This window comes from Stigmatopora nigra, chromosome 5, assembly GCF_051989575.1.
Source record: "Stigmatopora nigra isolate UIUO_SnigA chromosome 5, RoL_Snig_1.1, whole genome shotgun sequence".
Classification (NCBI taxonomy): domain Eukaryota; kingdom Metazoa; phylum Chordata; class Actinopteri; order Syngnathiformes; family Syngnathidae; genus Stigmatopora; species Stigmatopora nigra.
Window position 1 is genome coordinate 16,240,160 of NC_135512.1, and position 10,823 is coordinate 16,250,982.

The window sequence follows — 10,823 nt, forward strand, 5'->3', positions numbered from 1 at the left end:
TGAATGGCTTTTAACTAGCGCGCCCACCACGTGGGTGTACACCTCGCTCTCCTATTGGCTGCTCCCGGCTGAGCACTCTCGCCTTGGTCTGCCTCGCAGGGGGTGTGGCTTTTTCAGCCGACGCTCGATCTTTGGGATACTTTGTGTGCGCGACGCTGTTCATTGTCGCTTCTGGTTCACGGGAGCTCTCCCATTCTGTTAAAAACGTTTACTCAAATGACCTTGCTCCTACTGGGAAACTTTGAGGTATTTTCATCCCAAGCACATGCGCATTGGACGAAAATACCGTATTGAACTCAAGCCAAGCGCACACGCAAATAAAAATAAAACACAAATACAAACTTTGATATGGACGTAAGAGCCGCATGAAACCGGGCAAAGAGCCGCATGCGGCTCGCGAGCCGCGGGTTGGCCACCCCTGATTCATCAGAACTTGTAACTCGGATAATTCGCAAGGCACTCGTGTTACCGAATTCATCCAGTTTACAGCGCAGTTGACTCAAATGCGAAAGATGGCAGAGGCCGTAGCAATGGTGTGAATTTCGAGATATTTAAAATGGGATCGTGATACTTTTGTGAAATTAAGTGACAACTTTTGGGATTTCTGGAGTTTAGGGAGTTTGTTAGGAGTCTCGGACTTTGCTTGTCCGAAATAAACTCCAGAAATTCCGGAGATGTTGGCAGCTCCGTTTCTATAACGCAACAGACATACGCCGTCAAAATGAGCGATCGCACAACTCGTTAACACTTACTGCATGTGAGAAATCAATACATTAGAGGCTTTACATATGCCCGTAACTTTGATATTTAATAAATACACTTCTTGATAATTGTACTTGCATTTTCATATAGGCGCAAAAACAGGTCGGATGTTATGTTGTAATAATAGGGGTGAACCTACTTCGCGTTTTTTCAATTATCGTGGCCATGTCGTGATCTACATTATCCGCAAAAAAAAAAACAAGGGATTAATGTACAGGACATGGCTTGAGTAACAGCCACTTGATCATTTACCGTACTTTCTTGCATATTAGCTGAATTTATTGCTGGAAAAATGATGACTAACCCTAGACTTGACATTCACGCAACTGCAAGTTGACTAAGTTGAAATGCCATCCCGCAAGACGATGCAGCCGATACGGTCATTTATTTCAAAATAGGGAAATGATAAATAGATAAAACCGCGAAACTAAATTAATTTTGAAGTCTGAATGTAATTTAAGAAAAAAAAACCTATCTTGCATTGAACGTAGAAGAAAAAGCTGACTCACTTGTGCCTGTCAATGCTCGCTCAAGGCCTTGCCACCTCACCGTAATTAAAGTGCTTGTACTGGCCAGACACGAGTACTCTTGATAGATGTGTTTGTAGTGCTTACAATGTCAGCACATCCCAATAGTTGTTAAGGGTGATCAAAGGTCTTGCGGTCGATCAATAACAACAGCCTTGATACCTGCATAATGTTTATCTCATTCCTATTATTGAGACTGAACACTTAACCGTTACGGGCACATTTCCTGGTTGTACTGCTCACATTACTTCTTTCTTTTTATTTCTTGTTCGAAAGTGACAACTATTTCCATAATATGAACCAACAAAAAGAAAACAAAAAAAGATGATTCGACATTAGAAGCAATTGAGCCGCCACAACATCTTACACTTCTGTTAAGAAAATTGTAATTTGTCATTAAAAGCATTATGTTCTCAAGATAGACTTGTTTATTTTTTCATATTGAATAAATATATTTTGAATTTACAAAGGCAGGCATATTAACTTAGGATATTGACCCTAATAATATGCTTTTGATTCGAACAGTATCTCTGAAATACCATGTGTGATGAGTTTTGTGAAGATTTTCCCTTCAAAGTAACAATTTTGTACTCCCTATTAAAACAATAAATGTGGAGGTGAAAATTGAGATTCAAGGAGCGGCTTATACCGAAGAAATTGTAACTAAACTATTTTAAGGCAATTTTAAGGGTGCGGCTTATATGTGCAGGTGGCTATTATGCGAGTAAATAAGGTAATTTCTGTTGTCATGTGGTCGTGCGTTATCCTATTGTGAGGACATTTGTCTGCATCATTTTCAGAATATTTTGAAGTGAAGACAAAAGCGAATAACCCTCGTTAGGTTGCTTTTAATAACTGCCGCTGAAAGTCAGGTTAGAGGCGCTGAAAATAGAGCCAAATCCGAAGAAACAAGGTATAAAATCTCATAACAAAATTCAAATTAAGTTTAGTGTAAAGTTAGATTAAAGTTATTTTTGAGTGGGTCTTATTGTAATCCAAGTTCATTTAGATGTTTGTTATGTTCCGAGCGCATTGTCGTGAAAACTCACTCCGTCTCTCCTCTCCGCATATTCCGTCTAATTTTATTACTATTGAACATCATAACTGTAAGAGAAGACAAAATCTCTGTGCAATTGCTTGTTCATATTGTATCAGTTTTTGTAAGTATAACAGCATCGTAGTCATCCTTATGGCTGACATGCCAGCATAAACACCCAACTGTCTAACTGAATAATCAATCTTAGTCTTGTGAATGGGTTGACATGTCAGCATAAATACTCAACTGTCCGACACTGATCAATTACTTTTTGCCCTGCAAATGACTGAAATGTATATGTCCAAAGACCTAGGGACAACTGTCAGTTTTGACTGTAGTTAAGACACACACACTGATCATTTGACAAGAGGCGCAAGAACATCGACCTGAACAGGACTCCACAGTTAGAGCTCTCTCTCTCCACTTTGCAGTTCGGTAATAAACCTATTTCCTATTTAAATTGATCTCACTCTTTCTTAACCTGCTCCTGAAGTTGTATTTTCAGATTGATCATACTTTGGTGCCGAATACCCGAGACCCAAGGATCCAACCACCTATCCCACATACAGGCAATGTGTGATAACAGAAAGGCCCAACTCCCCCCCTGCTCTCAATCCCACTTAACTATTGTGCATTGGAACTGTGACTCACTTGCAGCAAAAACTACTGAACTAAGCGCCCTGGCGAGAAGGCTGAAATATGATGTCCTTCTGATTGGTTCCAGTCTAAGCAGCGTCATCGCTCCATTGCTGCTTTCTTCGACTTCAGCAAAGCGTACGACAAGGTGTGGCGTGCCAACCTACTCCAGAAGATGCTGGCGATCGGTGCTCTTCTCCGGTATGTTGAGTGGATCAAAACCTGGTTCACCAACCGAACGGCACGTGTGAGGGTCAACGGTACTATAGGACGCTGCCGCACGTTCAAGAAAGGCCTCCCCCTAGGATCGGTGTTGTCACCGCTTCTCTTTACCATCTACATCAACGACCTGCTTAACTTCTTTGAGTCTACCACCCTCGTCTCCGGCTACGCTGATGACTTGGCGCTGGTCTGTATCGGCCGTAACAAAGAAGAAGTGGCGACGAGATTAGAATCCGAGCCCGCCAAAGCCCACCAATGGTCTGCGAATAATCACCTCACCCTCAATACGTCCAAGTCGGAGGTTGCCTTCTTTACAATGAACGCTGCCGAATCCTCATGGTGCCCAAACATCACCGTTGGGGGTGCCAGACTCAAGCTCAATCCAACCCCTACCTTCCTAGGGGTCCGGTATGACCGCCGTCTCACATTCAACGAACACATACAGCACTTGAGTCAAGTCATGAGGCAACGCACCAACATGTTGCGACAACTGACGGGGACGTCTTGGGGATGGCGACCTATGGACATGCGGACGATCTACATCGCGACCATCAGATCGCTCACAGAATATGCAGCTTCTGCGTGGGCACCATGGGCCTCTTCAACCAACATCCAGAAGCTAGAGAGGGCACAGTCGGACGCGGCACGGGCCGTTACGCGTCAACTACGTACGACTCCCATTGATGCCGTCCTCCACGAGGCCCAGCTCCCACCTCTATCCAACCGCCTACGACATGCCAGTCTGAAAAAGGCAAACGACTGGTGCCCCCCCCCCCCTCAATGATGACAGGAGTGTTCTTTGAAACGCCCTGTCGTAAACGCCTTAAGAGGGGTGGCTGGCGAACTCTTACCATCCTTTTGGGTTTATTCTGTATTACTATTATACATACATGTGTAGTAATTCATTTCTTTGTTAAATCATTCTTCCTATTGTTCTGCAATCTATTTAATTAAATGCCAATAATTAAATAAGATGTCTGCCTGCAGTTATTGATAATTACAAAGAAGGGTAATTATTGATGAACATATCACATCCCTACACTCATCAACCTCAACCTCAACCTCATCCCGGCAGGCGTGGAGACTGTATACAACCCTAATCCTAACCCGTGGCCACCGCCTCTCCTCCACCTAGTCATTTTACACCCATCCAGAAATCCTCATCCCCCACTCAACAGTTAGCCGCAGCCACCAAAACTGTCGCAGCATTAGATAAAACGGACTTATACATCTACACCGACGGCTCCACCCACAACGGTATCGAGAATGGAGGAGCTGGAGTAGCGGTCTTCCGAGGCGACTCCCTGATCCACTCCTGGCACACACCAACAGGGTCCTTTAGCAGCTCTTACCAAGCCGAAAAGACTGCACTGAACGCAGCCATCGACTGGCAACCCACCCCCGCGTCATTTCCCTCACATCCTCCCGTCCCAATCCGGAGGAAGAGTCCCAGCTATCCAAGAAAGACCTTCATGATTCTGGTCCGGCCACCATCCCTCCCTCCGAAGATGGCAACATTTGACAGGGAAGTGCGAAGATGATCGGTGCCGTCTCTGCGGTGAAGAAGAAGAATCGGCCGAGCATCTCTGGCTCCAGTACCCCGCACTTCAGAATGCCCGTTACCACCGCTGGCTTGGACTCTCTTTCGGAGAACTACGGAGCCTCCCACACGCGACTCTAGCGCTTCTGAGGATTATCCTCAGTCGCCTCGAGTGATTTAACAACAACAATGACAGCATCCTCCATTGAAAGGATCAACCCGACGACTGTTCTCTCGCCGCTCCGGTGATCTCGTGACGGATGCTCCGAACTAGAGCAGGTTCGGAACGAGTAAGATCGTGAGTTGACCCTTTGATTTCTGACTCCGTGAAGTGTGATAATTTGAATAAGTATTATCACCGCGGTAGTATTAACAGTTTGCGGTCTGGGACCAACTTACGGTGAACATAATAGTTTGTGGTCCGGGACCACGTGCGTAGAACATTATAGTTTTTGGTAAGGGACCAACGTAAGTAAAACAAGAATGAGTCAGGGACTTAGAGTCTTGGTCTGTTAAAAGAGTCAGGGACTCTCCCAAGTCAAGGACTTTTGGTCTTGGTGTTTTTAGAGATATTGGGTGAATCACAAAGTAGAGATCAATTTCGGGTAATTTAGAAAATAATAGTTGTTTAAACTACTCAGTAAGTGATTAATATGGGTCAGGAAGCAACAAAAGGGGTAGGTTTATTGTCAGACAGCAAAATGAAAATCGGAGAGTTCCCGGATGTCAAATATATGGGGAGTTGCCTGTTTCTGCCAAGATGGACGAAGAAAAATGGTTTCTGTCCCAATTTGAAGCATATGGAAAGTTTGACAAGCTTAGAAAGGGAATTGTTAAAGGAGAGGGAGAGAAAGGGAAAGAAAAGTGAGGAAGTTAAGAAACAGTTGTTGGTGTTGAAAATATGGAAAGAACAGTGTGTGAAACGTATAAACAACATAAGAAAAGAAGGAAAAGAAGAACGAGCAACAATCACCCACCCTATTGGTCTACCGACTCTGGACCGAGGCCAAATGCCTGGCAGCATGCAAGGGACTCGGAGATGTGGAAGAAAATGCGAATCCATGGGTCAGAAACTTCCGTGAGTTAGTGGCATCCGATCACCTAGATCAGGGGTGGCCAACCCGCGGCTCTTTGCCCGGTTTCATGCGGCTCTTACGTCCATATCAAAGTTTGTATTTGTGTTTTATTTTTGTTTGCGTGTGCGCTTCGCTTGAGTTCAATACGGTATTTTCGTCCAATGCGCATGTGCTTGGGATGAAAATACCTCAAAGTTTCCCAGTCGGAGCAAGGTCATTTGAGTAAACGTTTTTAACAGAGTGGGAGAGCTCCCGTGAACCAGAAGCGACAATGAACGGCGTCGCGCACACAAAAAGTATCCCAAAGATCGAGCGTCGGCTGAAAAAGCCACACCCCCTGCGAGGCAGACCAAGGGCGAGAGTGCTCAGCCGGGAGCAGCCAATAGGAGAGCGAGGTGTACACCCACGTGGTGGGCGCGCTAGTTAAAAGCCATTCATAATAAATGACAGCTCACAAGGAGCGAATGTTGCGCAAAACTAGGCTCTGATTTTATGACAGAAGTCCCACTAAGTAACATGCAAAGTAAAAGAAAAACGCTATTGTAAATTATTATATATTTGTTTGTGGACTTGGTTGAACTGAGAGTTTGTCTGTGTGAGACAGTGCACACAATGTTCATTGTTGATAATGCCTGGCCTGTGCTGTTAGTACTGTAGGAGTCAATTTATGTCATTACTATGCTGGTGTGTGACATTTACAATAAATCTGGCTGAGCAAAGTTATGTGTGATGTGGCTCTTTGCGGTAACACAGTAAAAAATGTGGCTCTTTGCGGTAACACAGTAAAAAATGTGGCTCTTGGTCTCTGACTGGTTGGCCACCCCTGACCTAGATGGTACTCAAGTGGAGAAAGCCTTAAAGAACTCTCTGAAACATAGATTGGGCAGAGTGAGAGAGATTCACAGGACGTGATGCAGGGGGAAACGTATTAGCCTACGACCCCCTAGCCCTAACCGGAGAAATAGAAAAAATACTAGGAAGAGCAGTGGCAATGTTTCAGAGACCCCGACTACCAAAGAATAAGGACATGTACGCAGAAAAAAGGTGAGACTACAAATGATTACTATGCCAGATTAGAAAGTTGTGTCAAGTTCAACAGCCGCATGATGGATGACGGCGAGGCGATGTTGCTCATCCAGTACACAGGTATTAATGTCTCTTCTTAAATTTTTCAAACCAACCCTTACTTGCTGAAAATTATCGAGACTCACTCGTGCCACTGGTGCTTGGCTGAGGCCCACATTCAGGGTCTTCATCGGGAGCTAGATTATCATCCAAGATCTTGGCCTCGTTTCGGATGGTGTTGGTATCTAAAAGAATGTTTTTCACCCTACATTCCGAGGGTCAGACTGAGGGGGCATTTATTCCTTGTGGTTACCATATGCTTGGTTTTCACTTGTAAATGAAAGTGTGGCCGTTTTTCAAATGTTAGCCTCTTCTTTTTTGTTTTATTGATGCCATAATGGCACGCTACATCGACATAATTTTTCCCCATTCTCAGCATGTAACTTGACTTTTTCAGCTACCGTCATTATCTTCCACTTTAAATTCGCATCAGATGAAGCCTTGGGCAATCTTGGACGCTTGTGAGCCATTTTTTGTGGTGTAGTAGCAATTGTAAAATCCAAACAGCTGGGATTCACTCTACATACGCGATGCCAAAAGCACGGAACAGGAAAGACCGGTCGGTGCCCATGTTCGCAGAGGCATTTATACTTTTGCTTTCTTCTTCTGCGGTATGGTTAGAACCAATCATTAAAGCAGAGAAAAGGAGGCGGTACCCTGACTTCCGCCATTTTCCACTGCCCTTTTCGCCGCAATTTTCATCGGTCCTCCATGGGCTAACTTTTTTAAAGTAATTAATAGGTGGGAAAAAACGCAAAGTAGCGATTTTGCAATAATCAAAGTCGTGAAATTTGGGGGATTACGATAATTCTTTAAATTGAATTCACAATGCTCACCTGCCGAATTAGTTTTTCACTACAAATTCAAACTCACTGATAACCATTTACTTTTACATTCACTTAACTTGCATCCAGTATTGAACTTATAATCCATTTCGTCAACACAATATAGTACAAATGCCACAACCCTTCAAGCAACCCAATTTACATGTTTCACTTTGTTACGTTAAGTGCGACGTCAAGCGTGGAACCTGGTAGGACCCAAATGCAGGGAAGCAAACAAAGGGCGACTGTGCGGAGTGCTCTAACAAAAACTTTAATGACTGATGTTGGAGGTGATTCAAGAAAATAGCAAGGACTTGTAAATAAATAACAAAAACCAAACTTGACGCAGAAGATATGGGGAAACAAGGAATTTGAAACATGGCATGGCAACTTGCCATGATGCAAACAAAGCAGTCGATCCGATAAGGACTCACAAGCAAACAAAGAGGACTAAAGCGAAAATAAACTGCTCAGCGGATTCTGGGAGCCTCATGGTAGCGGAGCTGACGGTGGAATGTCCGAGACGTGCAATATGCTCAAGTGTAAGCTCCGGGTGACGTTATGGCCCGACGCCATCGGCTTTGACCCAAAATGGAGCATTTTTGCTGGCGAGACACCGCTGTGGAAGTTGAGACTCCATTTAAGTCCGAGCAGTGGGCTGCCGTTGTCCGAAAGTAGAGCTCCCTAGAATTGACGGTTGGAGGGCGCGGAGGAGTCAAGTGGAAGTTTTATTTCCCGGCCGGTCGGCTGGTCATCTGACAGCGCATGCCTTTTCTGGTCTACATGGCCGCAATGAACGAAAAATTGTTGGATCACCGACATTATTACTACCACAATAACATGTTTATGCGCCATAAAGAAAATACAAGTACATACAGAGGTACAATAATTAAAGTGTGTATTTATTAAATAATAGAGCCATAAGCATATCCAAATACAGAAATGTATTAATATCTAAATATAATGAATAAATACCGTATTTTTCGGATTATAAGTCGCAGGTTTTTTTTCAGTTTTGCTGGGGGTGCGATTTATACTCTGGTGCGACTTATTATTAAGACATTATTATATCAATTCACATGTTATTTTCACACTAAACTGCAACAGGGCACTCTAGACACGTGTTGATAATTTCAACATTGCCGGTAATTTATGAAAACAAATGAAGAGGGCTGACCAAAAATGGCACGGAAAATAAAATCATATACTGCAGATTACTAGCTGCAAATAGTGAAATATGCAGTCGAAAACAGTAATCGGGCAGCAGAAAGAAAGTTTGGAGTTAGCGAGAAACTTGGAAGGGACTGGCGAAAAGTGGAGCTTACCCATACTGAAACAAAGGAAAAAAAGCTAATCACGTCTATCTCCGAGTTGGGGGAGTTGTGATACCGAGGATGAAGATTTCACTGGATTTAGTGATTTGGAGTGAAAATGATAGTTTGGTAAACTTGTTAGCATGTTCTCTATGCTAGAGTTATCTGAATAATTCTTAATGTTACGTCGTTACTAACATTAAATTGCCTTACAAGATGACCTGTATGTTTTCGTTGTTGAATTTTATCAGATACATTTGCCCAAAAATGCGACTTCTACTTTATTGCGACTCATGTTTTTTTTCTCTTCTTATTATGCTTTTTTGGCTGGTGCAACTAATACTCAGGTGTGACTTATAGTCCGCAAAATATGGCATGTAAAAAATGTAAATACTTTAAATACTATACTCACAGACAAAATAGTTTCTCTCCGCTTGATATAAATCCAAAAAATCAGGTAAATAGGGTTCTTGAAGGGGAACTCTCTTTCAATGAGGTACAGCTTCACGTTCGGAATGAAACAGTTTGTTAAGGCTTTTGTGATCCAGGCTTTCCGGTTGCTCATCCAGTAAACAGGCAGCAATGCTTTGTTACTAGTTGTATTAAGTTAATTTTGTCTTCTTGTGGCCATGTCTGGTCAACATTATCCGCAATATTCGAGGGATTGCTCTACTTGCCTGACTAAGCGTGGGATGGAAAAATGTCAGGTCACAGAACTACCTAAAAAATACCATTGTCTGTTATGAAGTCAAAACATAGACTTGGTTCTTGTTTTTTTTAAAGCATGGAGACGGTAAAACTTGTTCATTAAGGCTGGCTTTTCCATGAAGAAAGCAGCATTTTTAATCAACTTTTTCAAATATATTTTGTATATTGAGAAAAACAGCCACGTAGTGAAACTGTGGAAGTTGAAGCCACTGAGTGAAGGATAACAGTACTATATTTCTATTATTTCCACAATAGTCAAAAATCTGACCACATTTTCCAATTTGTATTCGTTGATTTTGACCAGAATATAAGCAGTGCCATGCCCCTCCAACCCCATTAGAATCACTTTGTTTACTGATATAAAAAAAATAGTAAAGTGGAGAAAATGAGTGGTCAATTTTTTTGAATTGCTCACGTTTCCATAAGGAAACATAGTTTGAGCCTACTGTGATATTGAAAATGGATTGGATTGAAATTGGATTGGGCTCTCTTTCGTAAACCCACACTCTTCTCAGTCAAGCCCCCAAAGACAGCGTAAAGTTTAAAACTGAAAAAGTCCAGAAAGTGAAAAAATATGTGAACGTGAAAAAAAATGAAACAAAAAAAGATCTGCAAATGAAAAAGTCAATATTTGACCTTGAATATATTACTTCTCTTAAGCACATTTAATAATGTTTTATTTATATTTTCCAATTCAAGAGCAAACCATAAGCTTGGTAATTTTTCGTATTTGTCCTTTTTTTTCCGATTACAATACTTTTGTCTATGAATTTGCGGTATAATTTTGAAATGTACTTGTTTAACTTACCTACTTGACAACATTTTTCATCACATTGCTTTTCATAACTTTAAGTTAGTCAAAGTCAACTTTCTTTAGCATGATGCATCGTTTGAAGTGTTGTACCGATCCCCATTTTAATCACAATTATGAGCTGTTGTACATTTTTTAAATCGCACAAATGGCCACTGTTAACAAGAGGCCTTTAAAATGAGAGGTTCGTTGAGTTAGGAAATCGCGTATACCACACAAATTGATTCCCAGAGTAACGCGGAC

At 42.3% G+C, this 10,823-nt stretch overlaps 1 protein-coding gene across 3 annotated transcripts in view; it reads right to left on the minus strand.

Moving 5' to 3' along the window:
• Positions 1–10,823, minus strand: part of naprt (nicotinate phosphoribosyltransferase) — a 28,731-nt gene that overhangs the window by 16,963 nt on the left and 945 nt on the right. The gene's annotated exons all lie outside the window — the stretch shown is intronic.